Source organism: Dermacentor variabilis, chromosome 10 (assembly GCF_050947875.1).
Source record: "Dermacentor variabilis isolate Ectoservices chromosome 10, ASM5094787v1, whole genome shotgun sequence".
NCBI lineage: Eukaryota > Metazoa > Arthropoda > Arachnida > Ixodida > Ixodidae > Dermacentor > Dermacentor variabilis.
In genome coordinates this window covers 66,020,812-66,044,375 of record NC_134577.1, presented here as the reverse complement: position 1 = coordinate 66,044,375, position 23,564 = coordinate 66,020,812, and the positions used below count along the sequence as shown (strand labels likewise).

At 48.0% G+C, this 23,564-nt stretch overlaps 1 protein-coding gene across 1 annotated transcript in view; it reads right to left on the bottom strand.

Moving 5' to 3' along the window:
• LOC142560667 (putative ferric-chelate reductase 1 homolog) overlaps positions 1-23,564 on the bottom strand; it is a 78,154-nt gene extending 54,590 nt beyond the window's left edge. The window contains exon 1 of the mRNA XM_075672913.1: positions 22,864-23,564. The gene's annotated coding sequence lies outside the window, so the exon portion shown is untranslated. The remainder of the gene's footprint in view (positions 1-22,863) is intronic.

The window sequence follows — 23,564 nt, the reverse complement described above, 5'->3', positions numbered from 1 at the left end:
GCGGAAAGACTTCAGATAAACTCATGACCGCATTTATGCACACACAAATGAGTAAACGCGACGGAACATTGTAGAAACACTTCCAAGACAAACGGAGATGCGCGAGCTTAATCTAACTGCATACGTATTACTGCGATTTTAAGTTCCACGGCGCGAAATCGATTTTCGAAGGAATTGATGCGGAAAGGAAATGCCCCGCCAGTACGTGACTGAAAACTACTTCCCCAGACGTTGAGTGAAGCCGCGTGGGCATCCGTAAGCTCGAAATACATTTTCTGTTCAAGCCAATGCAGACTCATTCTTGAATGGAATGACCGACAACGCCGATTGACAACGACTGCGGTGTCGAAGAAACTACAGAACACCTTCTGTGCTATACTGCCCCTTCTTCTGAAAATGAAAAGCTTGACTTTCCGCGAGGCTCTAAACCAGCTACACGGACAACCTTTGTAGTCGGAGAAGATCTCGAGACCATGGGGGGGGGGGCATTTCACAGCTGCAGAAGGCCACACAAAGTGCCGCTGGGCTTCCTGGACGCCACAGGGCCTTAGCAACCATCTGTGACAGAGCCGAGAACTTTCACTACGTCGGCGGCCGACTACAGATCAGAGCGCACGACAGGCGCTCCCAGTATCGCCTTCAGCGCGCGTCCGAGAAGTCTACAGTCGGTTTCCGGTCACGTGACTCGACTCCAACCGTTCGAGTGCTTGCGCTCGCATTCGCGGCGACGATTATCATCCACGCCGCCGCCAGTCGCTGGCACGTTCCACGTCTAAACGCATCCAGCGGTAGCGCCTGGCCGCGTTATCGGAAGTTCCCCTTCAGCTTTCGCTTCCTTCCCTCTCACTGCTCCAGAAAGCAGCCGACCGCTCGGTTGGCGCGAGATATCTCCTACACAGACTCGCAGTGCCTACAGAATGGATTGGCTCGGATTCGGAGGATCCCGTCGACCATCCGAAGATGTCGCAAGAAAGCTTCGCTATAAGGGCAACATACTTGAAACAAGCGCGAATGTTGCGCGACAGCTCAGTCCTGGCCTAGCGCGTCCGACTCCGCACCGCACGCTCCTCCCGCGCAGCGCCCCGAATTTGTCTCCCAGCGGCTGAAGTGGGAGATGCTTTAATGGTTAACGCACACTACACGCAGTGTTCTAAATACAAACGTTCTGTTGCATTAAGTTCGTAACGTATATCGAAGGAGAACAACAAACAGCACTGGGTGACTCTTAAGAACTCACAAGGAGATGTGAAACACGTCGAAAATTGCCTCATCACCGTTGTAACGGCATCATTATATATGATATACCGTCGCCCGCGTAAGGAATTATTCGCGAGATGCATTTGTCTGCTCTTGCTACTTTTTTTACGTCTTTGCTGGTGAATTACGTAGCACCTCCTTTCTTTTGCTCTAGTCCCAGGTAGCAGTAGAAACAACCTGCCTCGTGCTGAATTTTCTCAACCAGCCACTTTCTCTTTTCTTTAATAAGCTCTGCCATTTGGAGTTACGTGTTTGTTTGCCCATGTGCCGAGGGCGTAGCGTAGATCGAGGAAGTGGCCTGAATACGGCACGATACAACGATGACGTCGTCATGGCGACGGCGTGACGGAAAGAACACACGCGCACAGCGAACCCAGATTTGAAATTTTAACTTGCTATCGCACGTTTAAAAAAGAAAGAAAGAGTTAGCTACAACGAAAAAAGTGCCCCTGCGCGTAAGCACAGCTGGCCATCCCAGCATGAAGAAGGGACTGAACGCGGACAGACATCCTGCCTGGCGCCCTCATACTAAAATTTCATGCTCTGCTTTGGAGATGAAATAATAGCAGAAGTATATATATATATATATATATATATACATATATAAGAAGACGAGGCCCATTAGTCTCGTGTTTTGCCTAGAGCAAACCTGTACCTCTGTCCTAACCGTAACGCATCCCATATTGTACAGTGATGACGGTTCATTCCATTTTTTTTTTCTTTTGCTTGGCCGTTCCGTTTACCTGGTTCCCATTTGTAACACAGCAGTTAAGAGTTTTAAACTGGGTTTGCTCCAACAGTCTGTCTTCTCCGTTATGCCGACACCTGTCAAGTCATCGTCGTAAAGATATCATCGTCAAGCCACTTGCTCGGCTGCAACCTCGCCAGAGGGCAAAGGAAGCTAATACTTTGCCGGCCGCATGGGTTTGAACTAAAGTCCAGGTGGCAATATGCAAAAGGAGAGGAAGTTGGGCGAGTTGGTATACGGTAATATGATATTGAATTGTAGCGCGATGTGACGCAGACAGAGACTAGATTTTCCGTCCTGTCTGCTTCTAGCCTGCCTGCGTCACTTCGGGCTACAATTCAAGCAATCTGCAGTTGGCAAGCCTGACGCGCTAACGAGTGCGTTGGCACGAAGCTTTGGAGCTTTGCAACTTATGCGGGCCCGCTACAAAGACTGAGAGTGGTGACCTCCGTGCATTTATTAACGCGATAGCGTTAAAGCCCCCTTGTCACAGACACACACACACACAAAAAAAAAAAGCCGTTGTAGGCGTCGGACGTCGTTTCGCCAAAAATCGTTCCGAACCCCAACCACGCCAGCGCTCCGCGTGGCGCAGAGGAGTTACTGAACTAATTGAATTCCTCAGGGCAAAACGCGTCAGAAAAATCGTGAAGTACGACTTAAACCTGACCGACAGACACGACAGCGTTGGAGTATAATCTCAATGCACCAATAAACGTAGTTCTGTTATGCGGAAGCTCAAATGCAAACACTTTTATCCAGCGTTCCTGCCATACACACAGCTGCGCGGCCCGCTCGGTTCCTTGCGACAATAACACCATCGCGCTCGCCTCCGCAAAGAAAGCTGCGGTTGCCGCGAATCGTGACAAGCAGTCAATGATCTTTGAATACTATCGCGTTCCGCTCTTACAGGGGAAGCTCTAGTGTCCTTCAAATCTTTCGGAGGCCACATCAGACAATAGTGCAGCGGTGAGTCACACAGGCTATGGGCTTCAGAGCCAAAGAATGTGTTGAAGTTCACATTCTTCTTTTTTTAGGGAAGGTGGGAGGCGTGATGTAAGCCTAGAGGTGTAAGGGCGTGCGTTCTTCGGACATTTCGCTACCTCAAACAACAGTTCGCGTCGGCCGAAACAGCTGCGCTCGAAATTCGCAGTATCGTAATCGTCGGTGCAGCTTCTTTTTTTTTTTTCCGACGAACGAATCACGATGCTGAGATAAGACTGTACAAACCAACGCGCAGCCAGAACGCTTAACCGTAACGAGCACACGAGCAAACTCGCTGAATCTGTGGCGATCAGTCACCCCTGACTACGTCGGCGCACACAGCGGGTCTGCTACCGCAGGACTTTCCAGTATGCGCGACCGTGCCAGGACAGGGTGGGGTAATGGCGGCAATCTGTCGCTCCTGGCTCTCGCAGTGTGCCAAGCGTAATTACGTCACCGGTATCCGGCCAGTTAAGACACTCGCGCCAAGTTAAACGGTGCCGAAATGCCTCGAGGCATCTTGTTTCCTTCTCTGCTCAGGCGCTCCGGCAATCTAACCCTCCCTTATTCAAGCATTACTCTCAATTTGATGTCTAGGTACTAAAAGCAAATATCATTCGGCAACGCCAAGAAAGTTACGTGACGGTTATATCCGTAACTTAAGTACGGTCTAACAGTTCTTAATAATAATAATAATAATAATAATATTTATGCCCAACAAGAACAAATACATAGTAATTATTATTATTATTATTATTATTATTATTATTATTATTATTATTATTATTATTATTATTATTATTATTATTGACGAAAAAAATTCTGAAGCTCCAGGCAGTCGGAACTAGACGAGCCTGATGAGGGACAGGCAGAGCAGTGCCAAAGATGCCGTGCTTGAGGGCACATAAAAAGACAACTCGGATTAACTAAATCCTCATCCTTAAGTTTTATTAGCGTGCTGTTTTGGCACACAAAGACGCACAATAGGGCAAAATGCACTGTTTCCTTACTGCGCTGTTTTCTGTTCCAGAACAGCGCGGCAAGAAAACTGGGAAAGCACGACATGTTAGCCAGAGTCGCGGCAGTTCTGACTAAACGCAATGCGCCGAAACCATTGACACTGAAGGAAGCAGACAAGTTCGAGCAAAGAGAGAGAGAGAGAGAAAGAGAGAGAGAGAGAGAGAGAGAGAGAGAGAGAGAGAGAGAGAGAGAGAGAGAGAGAGAGAGAGAGAGAGAGAGAGAGAGAGAGAGAGAGAGAGAGAGAGAGAGACGCGGAAAGATATGTTTAGGCTAGGAGATTTGCAACAGAGGGAGGGGCTTCGAGTGCTACAGGTAATTGAAAGCAAACCTCGGTAAAAAGGGCGCCTCTTCCATCGGAGAAGCGTGCGCATCACCATCGAAATACGTTTGTGAGAAGCACACTGCGTTTATCGACGTGTTTCGTTAGTCGTTAATATCACGCTGTTCTCAGTAGCAGAACACTACGGCGTTCTGCTGCTGATCACGGAGTCGACGGTTCGAGTCCCAGCCGCGGTGTCCGCATGTAAAGCGACATTGAAAAGGGATTGTATGCTCAGACATCGGTCGGTGTGTGTTAGAGAGCCCCCCCCCCCCCCAAAAAAAAAAAATTAATCCAAGCGCCTCGACTACGGCGTCTCTCGTAGCCCTAGCATTGTGTTGGAACTACAAACTCAACGAATGAATGAATGAATGAATGAAGAAAGAAAGAACGTCACGACCAAGCAGTTGAGCGTCCAGCAGAGTAGCAGCAGCAGGTAATAAACACCCATCAGAAAAAAAAAAAAATTCCCTCGACTTCAGTTGTAAGCATTCCCGCACACGTATCTGAAATGCCAGAAAAGTTTCGGCCTCCTTCGCAACCGAGAGTATGAAGGAAACCCGATGTTTTTTGGAAACCCTGGTGTTCCGTTATGAACCCTTTTCTCAACCCGTTACTTCCTGCTTCCCAGAATAAACGCGCCCGTCTACCGCCCTTGCAGGATATGGGCGTGTAGGAAACGCGCAATGGCGTTTGACCCTCGGCGATGCATCCGGAGAAGAAAGGATACGCGCGACGCCCCCCCCCCCCCCCCCTCTTTTACGACGATAGTCGCCGTGCCCTTCCGGTAGACTGGGAGAAAAAAAAAAAAACGCGGGTAGGACTTGCGCATCCGCTCAATGTCGTCCCGGCGAGAAGGAGCTCCTCGAGACACCGACGATGTGGAAACAGCCGAACAGTCGAGACCGAGTCCTTCACGGTCGTCAAAATTGCAGGGTTCTCCACTTACAGGAGCACGGATAGATGATTACAGGCGTACCCTATAACCCGGAAGCCGTCCGTGGACGACCGGACGATGGGACGGTATGATTCTTCGCGGCCTCGGCATCTCGAAAAAAAAAAAAAAGTAGAGTGTGTGCCGAGACATTGCGAGGTTTGCTTCGCCGTCACACCGCAGAATGTAGAGAAGTCACAGTTCACGAATCACTTGATAGGGTGTCCTAAGGGCGGTCACTAAGACACGAAGACTCACGTCCTTCGGACCCGTCAGCCTACAGAGAACGATCATTTTCTGGTGCAGTGGCGCAGGGGACGCAAATTGGACACGTAGAGCCCATCACACACACCCAAAAAAAGTGGAGGCCAGCGGGCCTTCGTCAAAAGTGGGAAGCTGTCCTTTACTTTCATGTGATATAGGACGTTACGCATACTGGCAACACAACGTAAAGAGCGCTGCGTTGATTGTAAGGTACACCAGTGGCGTGAACATACGTTCGTTATACTCCATTTCTCGATACGCTGATCGCCAACCAGAAGGCAATAAACAAGGCCCTCCGAAGTGCCTCTCTCGGCCCTATTGATCCAACAGCGCCCGATCGAGAACCAACGGCCGTGAAAGGCGACGGTCCCACGTTCGATGTTCGGACCGGAACACGTATATCGAAAATCTAGAAGGCCTTAGCAACCGCGCTTGAGCGCGATTGGCTGAAACGGCCCCGGCGACGCTCTGACGTCAACCCGCGGTAGGCTAGGCTAGGTTAGTTTAGCGTAAAAGGCATTGTTAGGTGGCGCGGCGTGCTATCACAGCGGTTGCAAAGGGCGTCGAGCGTGGCCGGCGGCGTTGAAGCCAATCGCGTTCGACCGCGGTTTATTTGTTTTTTTGTTTATACAGTTTCCTACAGCGCCCTTCTGGGAATTAGTGTAGGGGGAACGTAATAAACATGGGCTGTAGACACGCGGTGCTATATACAAAATACATCCAGAATGCGAATTAAAAACAATGCAACAGTTGAATGATAAAACAATGATGAACAGTACACAATACACAGATACAACATCCACACACACAAAAAAAACAAGAAAACATTGGCAAACGATGCACAATTCAGTTTTGTCAAGATATAAAACGTGGTCATATAAAAATGTGAAAAGGGATGGAGCCGTCGAGTGCATTTGACGTGCAGCATACTTTAAAGCCTCTCTGGAGTGGAAGGCGCAGTAACAATTAGGCCGGGCAAACAGTTCCAATCGTGTATAGCACGGCGAAAAAACGAAAATTTAGAAATATTTAGTCGGCAGTTATACTCTCGCATTTCCTTACTCTTGTCCACGCGAGCGGGCACGTATGCGGGTTCCCTTAGGTAAGCTTCACTATTAGTTCCGGTTTTTCTTAGAATGTTAGAAAGTCATGTTAGTCGTAATACTTGCGCCTCTCAGAGAGCAAAGGCCGCACACACAATATTAGACGACCGGTTCGTGAAGTCATAGTCTCTGTCGCAAATGGAGCTGCACGGTTCTGTTTCTAAGGCGCTGTGCCTTCTAGATTTTCAATATAAGCGGCCGGGACGAATTTTTTCAGCTGTGAAGCTTTCTATCTGAAAAAACCCGTATTGGGTTTCCTTTGCAGCTGCGAGCTACGGTCGAGTGGATGCCAATGCGTCATTTCATGAACTTTCCTCTGCTTTCGCAAGCTTCCGCAGGACCAATTTGCCAAATTTGTTGTCCCTGCACTTCGAGCCGTCGAGTAATTCGCCCACGCGCCGCGATCTGATTGCCGCTTTGTTATCTTTATTCTTAAAGCAGTGCAGCACTGAAAACAGCTCGCGTGAATGATTAGTGCAATATACAATCTAAGTAGGACAACAATTATCGTGTAGGTAGGAAAAAGAGAACTTGAACGAAAATGCAGCCGTTAGCGCTGCAAACTTCGGTATTGCCCGCCGTGGTTGCTCGGAGGCTATGGTGTTGGGCTGCTGAGCAAGAGGTCGCGGGATCGTATCCCGGCCGCATTTCGATGGGGGCGAAACGCGAAAAAACACCCGTGTACTTAGATTTAGGTGCACGTTAAAGAACCCCAGGTGGTCCGAATTTCTGTAGTCCTTCGTTACGGCGTGCCTCATAATCAGAAAGTGGTTCTGGCGCGTAAAACCCCATAATTAAAAAAAAAATCGGTATCAAGGGAGCGTTAGACGAGTTTAACATTGCCCAATAACTCCCAATCTCAGAAGTTCAAAAGATATATTAAACGATTAGAACGGTCTGACACGCCAATACTTTCGCCATCACATTCAATAATAAATTATTCATTCATTCATTTAGAGAAGATCCGTCTCCAGAGATGGCGATGACGTGTCCAGGACACCGTCGCACAACATAAACGAGGCGCTTCAAATACCGGCACCACGCTAGCGATCCGGCAACAGCTGCCAAGCGCTAAGGCCAGCCTCGACTCCACAGCGGCACAATAAGCGTATTACCTGATATACGCACACAGCCGGTGTTGCGGCAGCAAACGACCTTTCGCATCGACTACGGTCGCACCTGTCGATAAACCACGCCTCCTACGGCGCGAGCCTGTCGCTTTCCGGGCACAGGTCGCAACATAAACGCGCAGTATACGCGAATAATGTCAGCCAGTCGATACGAGGTCTATACGCACTAAGGAAAGTAGGCCAAAGAGCAAAACGCGAGAAATATTCGTCAGAGGCGAGGATAAAGGGGACTTCCTGCTTGAACCACACGCTGTTTTTTTTTCCTTTTTTTTAAGCATCTCGTTCCCGTGGTTTGGCATTCTTCTCCATATTTTCAACTGTGAATCTTTCTGAGAAACTGGCATTGTGTTGCCTTTGCAGCTTGGAGCTACAGTCGAGTGAATGCCAATGCTTTATTTCATCAACTTACCTCTGCCTATGGATTATTATTAATTATTATTATTATTATTATTATTATTATTATTATTATTATTATTATTATTATTATTATTATTAAGCGTGAAAATATGTTCACGCTACATTGTAATAACATATTTTCAATTTTCCTTTTGTTTGCACAACGTTTTGTCGGCACTAAGGTAACGCCTGTATGTACATACACTGACCTGATCGCTGTTGCCGGTGCTGCCGGGCCTAGTCACACAAGCTATTTAGGCTTCGACAGGCCCGCCTACTATTTATTTGTTCTTGTGGTGAATAATAATAATAATAATAATAATAATAATAATAATAATAATAATAATAATAATAATAATAATAATAATAATAATAATAATAATAATAATAATAATAATAATAATAATAATAATAATTGTTATTGGCGCAGGACAGGGGTAATTGAGATCGCAGGGAGAGGCCTTCGTCCTGCAGTGGCCATAAAGGATAGACAGTTGGGCGAGTTGGTACGGTAACGTGATTTTGGCTTCTAGCGCGAAGTGAAACACGGACACAGAAAGGAGCAGACAGGGCGAGCGCTCGTCCTGTCTGCTCCTTTCTGTGTCCGTGTTTCACTTCGCGCTAGAAGCCAATAAAAAAGTGGACATAAAACAGGTTGATGACGACGACGACGACGATTTCGAACTGTGGAAGATAGCGTAATTGTGGCCATGAAGCGTAGAGACTTGCGTGATGTTGGTAGTTCATGTTTAAAATATGAACAGCACGAGAGAGACAGGAACGAACGAGGACACATGCGCACAGCGCTGACTTCCAACAACTTATCGGTAGTCCTTGAGCTAGATTACTCGAAGAACGTTGCTTACAAGCGAAACAAAATGATGCTCAATCAATTGATTTTAAAAATTCAATTAATTAACTTTAAGTCACTACGGCAGATGGCGCAATTTATGAATCGTAGCCGGCGATCTTGCGAGTCAATAACGCCAGACTTATTTCGGCCAACTGGAGCATTTTACCAGCTTTTACTAAAGAGTACATCAACGTTATCGCGGTCCATGTTACCGCGGACCATTTGGTTGATACAGGCGCTTGCGCCGAGCCTTTCCGGTTCGCCCATTGTCATATGTATAAATTGACCATGTCAAAAGTGTCTATACTCAATGTCAAACGTATTTTTGTTCACGTATTTCAATACACACCGACCCAACAACAGCTGCAACCATTAAAAATTATGGGGTTTTACGTGCCAAAACCACTTTCTGATTATGGGGCACGCCGTAGTGGAGGGCTCCGGAAATTTGGACCCCCTGGGGTTCTTTAACGTGCACCTAAATCTAAGTTCACGGGTGTTTTCGCATTTCGCCCCGATCGAAATGCGGCGGCCATGGCCTGGATTCGAACCCGCGACCTCGTGCTCAGCAGCCTAACACCATAGCCACTGAGCAACCACGGCGGGTCGCAGCAACCTCTGTCCAAAACCCGCTTTGAGCTGAAATTATTTGACGTCGCAAGGCGACGAAAGCGAACGTGTGGCTGCATGGCAAACACGCGCTGGTAGACGGATCACAACCGCTGCCACTCGAATACAGGCCAATCGACAGCTTGTCACCCTTGTGACGTTCCGACGTGTGAAGCAGGGAACCGTAAAATCACAGACGAGCACTTGACATAGGTCCTCCTATCAAAACGTTGGCCAGCCTTTCTGAGGCACCTTATCGCTGTTTACAAACTTTATACAACTTTTGCCTATCAGAGCTGCTTAAGGGGGGGGGGGGGTGAGAGGGGAAGGAGCGCCTTAAGTACCGGAGCATCATAGCAGTTTAATAACCACGGTAGGTGGCCCTAGAACTGTGTATGACTTCATAAAGGAGAGAGACGTGCTTTTTTTGTTTAGTCTGTAAGCTGTCCTCCTTCAGGGCAAGTGCTACCGATTCAATCATTTTTTTACCCCTTTTGCGAAATAGGTTCACCGCCAAGACGCCAAGCCGTAAAGTGAAAGATATGAGAAATGAGACATTTGGCTTATTTTGCAATCACCATCGTATGAGAACGCAAAAAAAAAAAGATAAAAGGTGAAAACACAGGAAATATCCGAAAATATACGTATGATAAATAAGGTGTTACTTTATGTGTTTTGTTTTAGGCGTCGGCTTGAACGGATAAAAATGTTCCCCAAAAAACGGCACTCTAGTCTGCTCGCGTGAACAGTTCAGCAAATTTAATTGCATACAAATTCCACGTCTCTACGGCCACAAGTGTCACTTACGGGGGCACTGGTGGGAGGGGGGGGGGATGAATGAACCAAGCTTAAGTAAACTTCCAAATTTCTTGATCACAACAATGACGGATTTATTTTCCTTGCCCGCCCTCGACGCACAGTTCGGCTTTCGCACGAAGCCCACCCCTAGCCCCCACCTCCCATTTGCTTGACGCAAGACAACAGTTGAAACCTTGTCCGTTTTGCACCCGATAGAACACGAAAAAACAAAATAAGAAAGAGAAGGCCATTGCGTTTCATGCACGTAGCAAGATATTCCGCATCGATGTTTCAGCATGATATCGTTGATACTGTTGCTTCGCATACGGTTCAGAAATTAGTGTGAGGTTGCTAGGCCATATGCAATCGATAGAGGCCATTATTTCGATTTCACAGTAAGGTCAGAGGTTACATCGGCCCTTGTCAAACAAAGAAAAAGCAGACAGTTCAGTGAACATGCGTGCGTTTCCAACGTAACAATGGAAGAAGGTACGGCCCCATATCTAACCTAGCTTTCTTTTTTTAACTGTCATTTTTTGTCATTCAACGTGATAACATCGTTCAAGAAATTACAACTTCATGTGACACCGAGCCTATGCTACAGCGATGGGCGTAAATTGTGTTGCCTCCATGCGCAATCTACAGTGGCAACATTCCGATAAGATAGGCCATTTGAATTGAGGTCTACGTGTGGCTCACGTACTGATGAAGAGAGTTGTGTCACTGATTGCATTCAGTGCAGCAAAAGTTACAGACGTACCGCCAGTGGACATGCGCTCTGGAGACTGATTTGTCTGATCCTATGCAAGCCACGTATCACGCCCCCCCCCCCCCAAGCCCCCATCATGAACGCCCAGATGGTTCTCTGTTATAAAATAATAAACCACCCTAGAATAAAGAAAAAATAGCTATCCACTCTTTTTTTTTACTGCTTCTCAGATTAATACTGCTCTGTGGAATTAAAAAAAAATGAATGAATAAGGTAATTTCGTAGGCGCTCGCGCTTCCACGAGACAAATATCTCGCGGCATTTGTTTATGTTGAGGCAAACGCGCGAAGCGTCGGCATCCGCTTTTGGTTCAAGATGACAAACAGGTGAGCGCACGCTCGAAAAGCAAGCCGCAAGCACGCAACATCCAGGCCGGGTGCGACGGTGGCCTCCAAATTTTCGAGGGAGGGACAGCGCCTGCAACAGCGTTCACGTTTATAAACACCGAGCGCTGGCACCCAGAAACACAACGAGCGGTTACGAAGCCCGTAAAAGGAAGTCACTTACCACCGCGTACACAGACCTATATTGGGAGCGCTGGTGATCCGATACACGTGGACGGTTAGCTAGGCGAGCGTATTCGGGGCGCACATCCGCGAACGCGACACGGCGGCACGCGATCACGGGGAAATACCGGCTGCTTGGCGGTGCACTCCCGGTGAACTGCGAGTGTAGGTGGGTCCGAGCGCGATAATCCGTTTCTATGTCCGCACTATACGAGTGTCGTTTACTCAAAAAGTACTTTATTTTTAAAGTGAAGTTGTGTTTGCGTCTACCCCACTCTTTGCGGGTGCTGGCTCCTGCCGTCTCACCTAGTAGACAACAAATCGGGGTTTGGTTATCACCCGGCTCGTACCCAGGCGAGCCGGGTGATCGTACGCAGTGGTGATCGTACCCAGTGGTGATCGTACCCAGTGGGGTACGAGCCAGATAATAGACAACTGGGTCCTTACCACCTATGGACGGAGCTGGTAAAACCAAGTCGCGCATACGAATCGACACACCTTGACTGAAAGGTGCTTACAGTATTGCACGATGCCTTTTGCGCCCGGCGAAATCTTAATAAACGAAGACCACTGCTGCTGCATGCTTTCCTTCCGCGCGAAGCAGTGGCTTCGCTTTCGCGGAGTCGGGCGTCGAAAGCTTACGGACGACTGGGCCCGAGGGAAACGTCGAATTTGCGAGACGTTTTCATTCAGCGAAATCGCGAAATTCAGCCAAATCGTAAGACACAACGTTCTTCGCACGTAGGAAATACATGTAGGAAATCCTTATACAAAGCGGGGTTCTCAGGTTGCGGAAATATTCCCACCCCACCTTTTCTCGGACGCCGCGTTCGGTCATTTCTTTTTGACGCCGCCTGTGTGGAAGGCGGCGATCTTACAAGAACAGGCTCATCTTCGCACAAGGGTTTTTTTTTTGTCTCAAGCAAAAAAAAAGCCACATTTCCAGCAAAGAGAAAGAAAAACTAAAAACTCACTCCCTAAAGCAATCTGAAGCCACGAGATTAAATCTACGCGCACACCAAACCTATACGCAACGAGCGTTCCCAACGCTCAGCATTCGGGCGTAATCGGAGAATAGATCTATCCGCGAACGGCTGAATTATGCCATAATTAGGAAGCAATTTGCATCGACAAACCTTTTTCTACGGATCTCAAAGTTCTTACCTGCCTCGTTATCGTTCCGTCGAGGACGGCCAAGCACGCAAGAGCCCTGTATGCTGACAGGAAGAGTTAGAGAGCTTTTATGTGCACACTTTCTGCCAGTGCCCGAGAAAAACTAAATGCCGAAGATACTGTGAACAGTATTTCTTCAACAGTGCCCAACCGCGTTGTGTCAAGATAGGACCCCGATCCCGTTATCGGACAGCTGGATAATGTCACAACGAGAGGAAAGCTTTTGGTTCGAACGGTCACACGGCAGCGAGGAGTAGAAAAAAAGAAGAAATAAAAAGAGACGGGCGATTATATTTGAAGCGGCAGCATTCCTCAGCTGAGAAACAATGGGCGCTACAATGTGGCTTAAACACTAGGGTGGAGCCGTGAAATTTTCCCGTAACATATTACTAGAGGGAACTCCAGCACTGCAATCAATAAGGACGGTTAGTACATGTATTTGATCTTCGCACTTGTGGCGTCAAAACGTTCTCGCGACGTCATTTATTACGGTTTATGCTCCTAAATTTTCTATAAAATCACAGTTTAACGCAATTTAAGAACAATTGCGAATTGATCCGTCTACAGAGCAATTTCTTTTTGCAGTCGATAAATTTTCAAAGTTCCAATAAACTTTGTAAAAAAATTTCATGTGGACTGTGAACTCACGTACCATGTGTGTCCTCTTCAGATGCTTTAACAGATGCAACTACGGCTCCCTGTTAAAGGGAGATTAAAGGTGAACGTTAGGTTAAGATGGACTGGTAAGTTGCACTTCTGGGGCCACAAAACCCTGGCCTTCACTGTGAACGGAGTCTTTGCAAGCCAGAACAGACGCAACAACGTAGCCTGGGCTTGACGTTAACCCGCTATCCATTCGCGACGTCCCTAGGTTTTAGCAGCGCCTTCTCGCGACTATTTATTTGTTCATCGACAATAAAAAATGACACCGCTTGAGAGAGCAACCAAGGACTCAACTCCCAGAGAGATCGTACGTTTCTTCCTCGACAAAAAAAAAAAATAAACGCCCCAAACACGCGAAAAAGCCTTTCGAAATAACAAGGTACAAATGCAATTACTTCAATCCAACAAGAGACGTGACACGGTCAGTGCGCCATAAAACTGCTCACGGCAACGCAAATAAAGAGGAGAAAATAACACAGAACAGGCACTGACACAGTCACGTGCACTGTTGCGGTAAGCCCAAAGCACCGTGTAACACAAGCGCAACCCGTACTTCACGCCGCGACCTTGAAACACTATGCAATATGCACAGCGCGGCGTAGATATTACCGCTTAAAGGTTAGAATACACAAAGCCCCTGTGGGGTTTCTCACCCACAGTCGTCCTCCGTGACTCAAGATCAACAAAACGCTTCTCTCGACCACAACAGGTTCGAAGGGACAGTCGCTCATCCCCCGTCGATTATTTATGGAGTTGGGGCAAAAGAAATGTTGCAGCGAGAGAGACAATGAAGAAGTGTCAACCCGCCTGCGTCACGCCGAATTTCACGCCACGAAGCTCGGCCGCGTGTACGTGACTGTATTCACGTCGTACGCAGCGAGCGAAACAACGAGAAATTTCTAATCTGCGACGTCACCGCCGATTTCTTTTTTTTTATTTTTTGCTTCCATTGAAGATGTCGCAGTGGAGGGCTTAAGTGTTGCGCTTGAACAACGAAAGCTATTGTCGGCCGCAGCGGCCGACAAAGCTATCTGACCGCAGTGTCAGCGGTATTAAAAGGTATCGCTTCCGCCTTCACTTACCGCCCCGCGTGTACATAGGCTGGCAACAGGCCACAGTATAGCATAACAGTGTTGCGCTGACAGTGTTGCGTGATCAGAGATACTCCCTTATCAAGCCGCATGCCAAACAACTTATCACGTACGTAGCACGTTCGCTATGCCTGGCAACCATGTGTCGTAACTCCCTTAGAATCAGTTCGCCGTGCCCTTAGATACAGCGTTTGCCTCGGATTCATTCAATTGACGCTTCGGGAATGCTTGAGCCAAAGTTCGCGTCGTGATATGGAAAGCCCCAGGCATGAGTACGAGTTTAATCTCCTTCGACAGATTTGTTTTTCTCCGTTACCCTGTCCTTTAGCATCCTTCGATATCTCCTTGGAGCTGCATGTGCTTAACAGCATCGCGGCGGTCATTTGCGTGTTGGCAAACAATTTCTAAACAAGAGATATTATCTGTCTCCCTTCTGTTGAAACATTTTTTTCTCGCTAGGCTAATAATACGTGGATATCCGTTCAAAACCCTCCCTGATGTTTTCTTTTTGCACGTTGCATCAAAAAAGAAGTATCAGTAGGCATTCGCGCTGTATGGAAGGGGTGCTTTGAGACGCCGTAGTGGCTAAAGCATACATATTCCGTAATAAAGCGTTCAATGGGAATGGCTCAAGGGGGAAGACTACACATTACATATTAACAAGTCAGGATCGAATCCACGCATCACGAGTGATACCTGACTAAAAAAAAAACAAAACAGAAAAAGAAGTGAGTGTTCTCTCTAATGTTGTTGGCGACTGTGGAGTAACCGTCGAATTTAACCATAACACGCCTTCTTATTTCTCCAATGCGGATGCGTGCTTGCTGGATCTTTCTGGAGTGCTTCGCATGGAGTAAGTTTAACGCGCCTTCCTTACAAACTATTCAATGTTTGCTCCCGAGTCCTTACACTTCGTTTTTGTTAAATCAAAGCCCCGACAATTGCGACGCTCAATGTTCTGGTTAAGTCCGACGGTGGCAGTAGGTCACGTGACCAAATCAGCTTGTTACGCAAACAAAACGACGTCATTTGAGTGCCAGATTTTGAGCCATCCAATGTACTGACAAAATAAAGAGAAACCTGCAAAACAGAAACAAAGCAGGACATGTTGACCACGCGTTTTATTAATTGCCCGGCAAGAAGCCAGGTTTTAATGCAGGGCTTCTTTCCTGTAGGTGCAACTAAATCTGGTATACTGTGCCTTCGACGGGTGATGGCATTTTTTTTTCGAGCTTTAAGTTACTGAAGGCAGGCCTCAGTCGCCCAATTTGCAGTGTAGCATTGAGCGAAGCTCCGGAACGCTGGCAACGTTAAGTTAGCAACCGCGTCGCACGTCGATAAACTAACGTGGCGAGAAAGGGCTTGAAGGGTTAGGGTAGTTGACTTCAAACTTTTAAGTGAAACGCATTCCTGAGGCCCTATAAAACGGACGACGGAAAGGACAGATACGATGCCTGGAGAATGGAAAATCGTGAAATCTACATTGGTGCCTTGTCCGTGCTTTCTGTTGTTCCTACAGAGGCTTCAGCAGCGCGTTTCAGTTCTACACAACGTGGCGAAACGCACAATTAAAGCTGTCGATCTGGAGCCTCTCAGCGCCGACCACACGCATTCGGGGCGTGGCTGTTGCGGCGCAGTGTCGCGATGTGGTTCAACAGTACGACGACTGCCTATATTGATAAGGTCACGCAAATGACGGCTCTTTGCCTGCATGCATATAACAGATACGCTCCGCCATTACGCACCTCGTCACGTAGGCAAGCTGGACAATTGCGGAACACTTCTATAGGTCGTTTATTAATTCTGCCTCGTTTTAGCCTTCTTTCCGTCTCTCTGCACTTGTTTTACCCCTGCTGTGTGTCCGTACTGATCTGCGGACGAGACAAATAAGCATCGAGCATAAAGAAAGGAGGCGAGGAGTAAGTTATAATGTGGCCGGTGCTCGACACACAACACAGACAACCTGGACGTTTGTAACAAATGTAGCGCTGCTATTCCCTAGGGAAAAAAGAAAGAAGAAAGATGAACAGCAGACGTACTATTGTGCAGACAACTAAATGCACACACTCTCCAAGGGGCAGCACTCCTTTGCCTTCCTTCGTTTTAAACAACGTTGGCAACATCCCTGCTGAAAAACATTCCCGAAGATCACAGCACCCGTAAAACAACACTTTCTTTATAATAAAGGGGAAAAAAACATGTTTTTTGAAGCTGCGTCCTGCCCGACGAAAAAACTTGAGCGAACAGACGTGACTACAATTCGACACATCTATACACATACAATTACGATTCGAACCAGTTTATAAGACGGCGTACGTGCTAGCGCGGTTCAGCTAGGATCTCTCACCTCGAGTGAGGAAAGCTCATCCTTACGACGTCGAATCTCGCAGCATTTTCTACGAATGACACAGTTTCTTCGTATCCTTCACGTGACGCAATCAGCAAAAAAAAAAAAAAATTATGGGGTTTTACGTGCCAAAACCACTTTCTGATTATGAGGCACGCCGTAGTGGAGGATTCCGGAAATTTCAACCACCCGGGGTTTTTTAACGTGTACCTAAATCTATGTACATGGGTGTTTTCGCATTTCGTCCCCATCTAAATGAGCAAGCCGGATGAAATTATGCGGAAAACCAGTCCTTCAAATTAATTTTCTATAATGCCTATTATATATATATATATATATATATATATATATATATATATATATATATATATATATATATATATATAGAGAGAGAGAGAGAGAGAGAGAGAGAGAGAGAATTCATTGCTTACGTATAGGCCGCTATACTAGCATTGCTCCACACCACCGAGGCACACTGCAGCCAGCCCATACCGGCTTATTGCCGAGCAAAAACATCTCCCCGATAGCGCTACGTTCCACAGCCGCAACGGGAGTTCAAAATTTATACGACAGATGTAGGCCGGTGCAGCAGACTGCACGAGGACAGCGGTCTCGTGCCGAGCTGTTGCGTCCATTGGAATTCCGCGCACCCCGCGCAACGGGAACCTGCACAGGGACGTGCGCGAAATACATCCCGCGAGAGCATTCACCGAGTCTTCTTCGCAAGAACTTCTCGAGATCATAGCGCCCATAAAAAACCTACATTCTGAAGCAATGATACGACTCGGCGATACGACAGATCGTAGGGTATTAACCAGAGCAGTTAATGGCAAACTCTTGCCGGATCTTCCTTTTTTTTTTTTTTTTTGCACAGGAACTTGGACCAGCCGCACAATTGCATGAATGCCCTTACAGTCAGCGTGTGCACTAAATGACACGTGCTGCACAGACATCTTAACATCCACCAGCAACCAGCACCAGATCGTCCAGCTCTAGCTTGCGTGGCCAAGAACGTATACGTGTGATCGAATCGTATTCGCTAATGGGAAAAAGTAATCGCTACCTGCAATTTACGTTCGGCGTATATTATTCAGGAGAAAGCCTTATAGCCCCATGACGCGGAAAACGTCGGCGAGCGTCCGGCAAGGAAACCCACGTGACCAAGTGATGACGTCACGTTCCCGGCGCGGAAGCTGCTGAGGCTCGCACTGCGAAACCGCGCGGCGTCGGACGGACGCTGTGGCTCACTCCAAAAATTTAATTACGGTGGGTCAAAGGTGCATTACGATGAATTAAAGTGGGTTAAGGTAGATTAGGGTCGATTAGAGTGGATTAAGGTGGAGAGTGTTTGATACAAATTTGAGCAAGGTGGATTAAGATGGATGAAAGTGGATTAAGGTTGGTACGAATTATAGTAAGCTGGATTGAGGTACAGTTTCAATTTAAGGTGATAACTTCGACAAGTCCTAATGCTTTCGCATTAAAGTCACGTAAGTATACTTCAGTGACTCAATTTTTATTTCTTGGGAACTTGGATTATATACCTATGCGCATACAAGGCTTTCCTCATCCTTATTAAAGTATATTTTCGAGAGTGTTGTAGTTATTACGATGATAAATGATTGGTTAGGACCGTTAGACACCTGACTGGATTCGAGGAGACTCTCATAATCTTGGAAGGCACGGAGTGTTGTGCATTGCCACCCATCATATTTAGTTTTTGGGACAATTCTGGCTTACCAAGCCATCTTTCACGATGAGAGTGGCGTTGTTACTATAGCACAAGCACGGTTAAATCATACGGCCTATAATTTAACGCTCCTCTCTATTGCGTTTCTTTTAGTCGGTTACCATAGTAATTATTATTATTTTGAAATTCGCGACAAAAATCAAAGTGCACGAATTAGGCGATCAAAGAACCTCCTATGCCTCTCATTTCACTCTCGCATGTTATCCGCTCGCCCACATGCCCCTCACCAGAATTCGGTACATCGAATTCGATTTCTATGCTCAATTGACGTAATCCAAGCTATCCTACCACCCGGCGCGTGCTTTCTCTTAAACACTTCAGCTAGAGTTGCTGCTAAAAGCACGTTTTTTTTCCTTTTTAAGCAATAGAAAACATTTTTAAACATTCTGGGGTTTTACGTGGTGAAACCAGGATTTGATGATGAGCCACGCCGTAGTGGGGCACACCAGATTGATCTTAACCACCTGGCGTTTTCTGTCGTACACCTATCGAACGGTACGCGGTCGCTTCCGCATTTCGCCGCAATCTAGGAGAAAAAGAAACGAAGAAAACTAAAACTACATCCATTGTCAGTTGCCTTCTTGTTGTGCTTGAACAAACCTTTCTTCATATATTTTCTCTTCTTTTACTCGCACCTTTATTTTTTTAGTCTTTTGACCATTTCTTAGTGTATACTAGTCAATCAGACCGTAAATCTGATTGATCACTCTGCCCTTAAGATGTCATATTTTCTTGCTCTGTCTGAGCAGGGATAATTTTGTATGACTCACACACACCTTTACCCACGCAGACAGACACGCTGCTTGCCGTTTATTGCGCGTGCCCCGCATATAGCGGCCCCGCTCCCCGAACGTTTCAAGGTTCTGATCGGGGAACGAAAGCGAGTCCACCGTGTTATCGATAAGCCGCGAGCGCGAGGCGCCGGACAAGCTCAGCTGCCGCTCGACGCGTTCGTATATGCGTACACGTATAGACGGCCTGTCGCCAAGGTTAAGGCTGAATGCGCGAGCCGGAAATGCAATTAAAAGGGCCGCCGGCCATTCGGCGGCGAAGAACGACCGGCGAACAATGAAGCGAGGCCGATGGGGGGATTCCGCAGGAAAATTGCGTGCGCAAATTGTATTCCAGCTGCGCACATGCAGCTTTTTTCTTTCTTTAGCACCCTATTTGCGCAGTAACAATGCATTGTGTACGCCAAAACAATAAAATGTGCGTTTGATTTACACACACACACACACGCACACACACACACACAGCACGCGTGTGGCCAGAACCACCAATGCTGCGCAGTGGCCAGAATTTTTTTTTTTTTTTGTCTGGTGTGAGAACTTCACAGGGCGCGTCTACAACGAAAACTTGCAGGTATACTATACGATGTGGAGACGATAGCTCTTAGCGGTATCATATACCGCCACGTGACATTAAAATAAATGGCGAAGTTTTACGAGACAATACCACAATCTGATCACGAGGCACGCCCTAGTGGGCGACTCCGGATTAATTTCGACCAACCCAGGGCGCTCTGACGCGCACCTGTGATGCCCGTTTTACACGCAGGCTCCTGCGTTCTGCCTTCATCGGAATGCAGCCGCCGTGACTTGGAGCTGGGTTGCGCAACGCCATGGCGAGTAAAAAAAAAAAAATTCACTCTCAACCCAGAAGAACAAAATGCTGGAAGCACTCTTTCACGGCCTTAGTTGTTACTGCGATGAAACTTATTCGCAGTCGGGAAAGAAACCACAATGCTTCGAAGTTTCCACGCTTTCGTAGGGTAACCGGTATTTCAGTCGACGAACGGTCACTATATTATATAATTTACTTCGATGAGCTCGTATACGCTTCTCACGCGAAGATTCGTTAACCCGTGCACTGCGATTAACTATATGATTCGTTAACCAGCGCACGTTAGCCCGGTACTGCGATTGCGTCTTTATAACTTACACCACGTTGCAAACAGAACTGTTTGCCGCGCGTAGCTTAGCTTATCATTGTGCCGTAGTGTCTACATTATCGCGAATAGGAATTGCCGATGCGAGACGGACACGCTGCAGGTTTTCCCACGAAAGGCGATTCGCAGCACGTATGTATCCATCCAGATTATCGCCATCTGCGAGTCCTACTTTGCATATAGCCACGGTACGAGAGTACGTGGTTCCACGAATAGGAGTGGAACGCACTCAATTCGAACACAACAGACCGAGAGGCCAGGTGCGAAGCGGGAAAGACGTCGTCGGCAGCATCCGAGCGAAAGATGACTCCATTTCGAGCGTTCAATGCGGAGGCCGATTCAGAAGCAAAGTCAGCGGCACTGTGGTGAAGTCCACATTGCCACATATAAAGCGCATGAGCTTTTCGTCACCGCTTCGCGATAGCCTCGCTTTAACTGCGCTTTACAAAGCAGTCTCTCCAGGCCGTAAGCGAACTTGGGGCGGCGATTTGTGCCGAATGGTTTCGTCATAAGTAAATGCCCCCTCCCTCCTCCTCTCGCCACCCTCCCCAATCGTGCTTTCGCCAAGAAACGGCTAAGGGGGCACCCTCCTCTGGGCGAGGGAGTTATTGCTGTTGACCTAGCATCTCAAGTGCCCGGTACTTTTAGCAAATATGAAAGGAGTGCGTCGTTTCTAACGGGATGTGCACGCGCTGTGCAAGGCACGGCCACTGCTAAGGGCGCAATTTTGCTCAATATCATGAAAAAGGAAAGAGCTTCGCAAAGCTTGTTATTCAAGAGAAGCTTTCTTTGCGAAACCTCCCGGGTCTCTCTGACCGTGTTCCTGCTCTCTTGCCGAATAAAACAGGCGCGCGCACATTCGTATTAGGCTAAAGAGGCGGGATTGAAACGGACGAATAATGGTCCAGTCTCACGCAGTTGTCTTTCCCGTCGTATACTTCTCTGTCTAAGCACACATTTCCATAAAAATCTTAACATCGCCTTCGCCCCACGTGACATGAGTGCCTCGACACGTCTAGCAGCGGGCATCCGGGTGAACTGTCAGTTTGCATTTCGGCACAACTTGTGAGCGGCGTGCGTAGTGCGCATGAACATAAACACTGAACGACACTGTGACCTGAGCGGTGAAAAAAGTGAACGGTGCACGAGATCGCACGCTTCCTGGGATGACAAATAGAACTGTGTAGGCATCGCATTAGGTTTCGGAGAATTTGATTAATCGCTGCAAGATTCCATCATATGCGTTGGATCTCCATACCATTCTTTTTTTTTCTTTCTACTCTTCTCGGTAGGTTGCCATTGATTAGAATTAAAAGACGTTGTTTTGCCGCAAGCTAACACATACAAAACTAAGACACATAAAGACAACACGTTGTCTGGTGTTGTCTTTATGTGTCTTCCTTTTGTGTGTGTTAACTTGCGGCAAAACAACATGTCTTTTAGCAAGCACCAACTAGGCCAACAAGCAGTTCTGATTAGAATTAAGATGAGTGGGTAGGCATCATGCTGTTATGCACCGTTCTTCGACGACCGCAATCCACGGCCCACCATTTTCGTTTTCGATAGCTCTATTAATGTCCCAAAGTGGCAAACGCAATGACGGGCATGGTTGATTTGATTGACCAAAAGGTTTTAATGGCGCAGAGGGCAGTTCTAGCCAAAGAGCACCCACCGGCGGGCACGAACGAAACTTCGCGTCAAATGGAAAGCAGATAGATGACAGAAGACACAAAGTAGCGACGCTAAATATGTAGCGTAACGTGTGCATTCGAGAATGAGTTGGGATTTACAAAATTGTGCGTCTCACGACCGCCGCCCACAACAGCTTCGTGCCCCGCGAGTCACTGGAACAGCGTCGGCCTCGTTCAGTGAGCGTCGAGACGAAAGCCGCTTCCGCGGCGTGCCCTTCCGGTCTCAAGAACGCGCGGCCACAACTGTACGCGAACGTCGATGGGGCCTCTACGTCTGGTCACGCCTTGGTCGCAGACTGCAGCAACGTGCACGTCGTTCACCCGGGACAGACATTTTTGCGAGACGACGACCAGTTCCGTTGGGTGCAGCAGGACCAGACTGGTCCCACATTAATCCCGCGGGCCGCTTTACAGGGGCGGCGGAACGGAGCGTCTTCCTTCCACGAAGCTAGCGCGGAAGACGACCGGTCGTAAAGAGGCGGGGGGTGAGGGGTGTGAGCGGGGACTCACCTGTTGCTCGAACTGGATACGAGGCTCGGGCGGGCCCAGATGAAGCGGTCAAAAGAGAAACTTCCCGGTTCGGGCCTGCGTTCGCTCGGCTCCTTCGACACGGGTTCACTGTTCGCACTGCTTCCGAAAGGAAGCGATTGCCGACACTGTGGCGTTCGCAACGGAACGGCGTCGCCGTTGATCCTCACACCGTCGGTGCGTGCGCTGCCGCGCCTTGGGAACGTGTCGATGACGGGACGTCGTCACTCGAAGCCGGCCGATGGCTACTGACACGAGCACGGTGTCGTCCCCCGATGCTGCGGTGCATCCCGTTCGTTCGAAGCGAAGAGGCAAATCCGTTCGACACTCAAGCACTCGCGCCGTAAATCCGCACTACCAAAAGATTTACCCCGTAGGCTCACTGGATTCGTCCCGCGTCGGCAGCAGAAGCGCGGTCGTCGCGTGGGAGCTTGACGTTCTCGAGAACGAGAAGCAACAAAACGGGGCCGGAACGCAGCTGAGGCGCCGTTTCGTACGCGGTGCAACCACCACTTCTGTCTTCGGGCGGTAAAAAAGGCCCGCTGGGCTCCTGGCGAGCTTGGGCCGAAACGCCGCCGCTTCGCTCGGCACGTAGGAATGCCGCCGAGCAGGTAGGCAGGCAGGCAGCTTTGAAGCCCAGCGGCGCGCCCGCGTTCGCGCACGCCAGGAGCGAAGGAACGAGG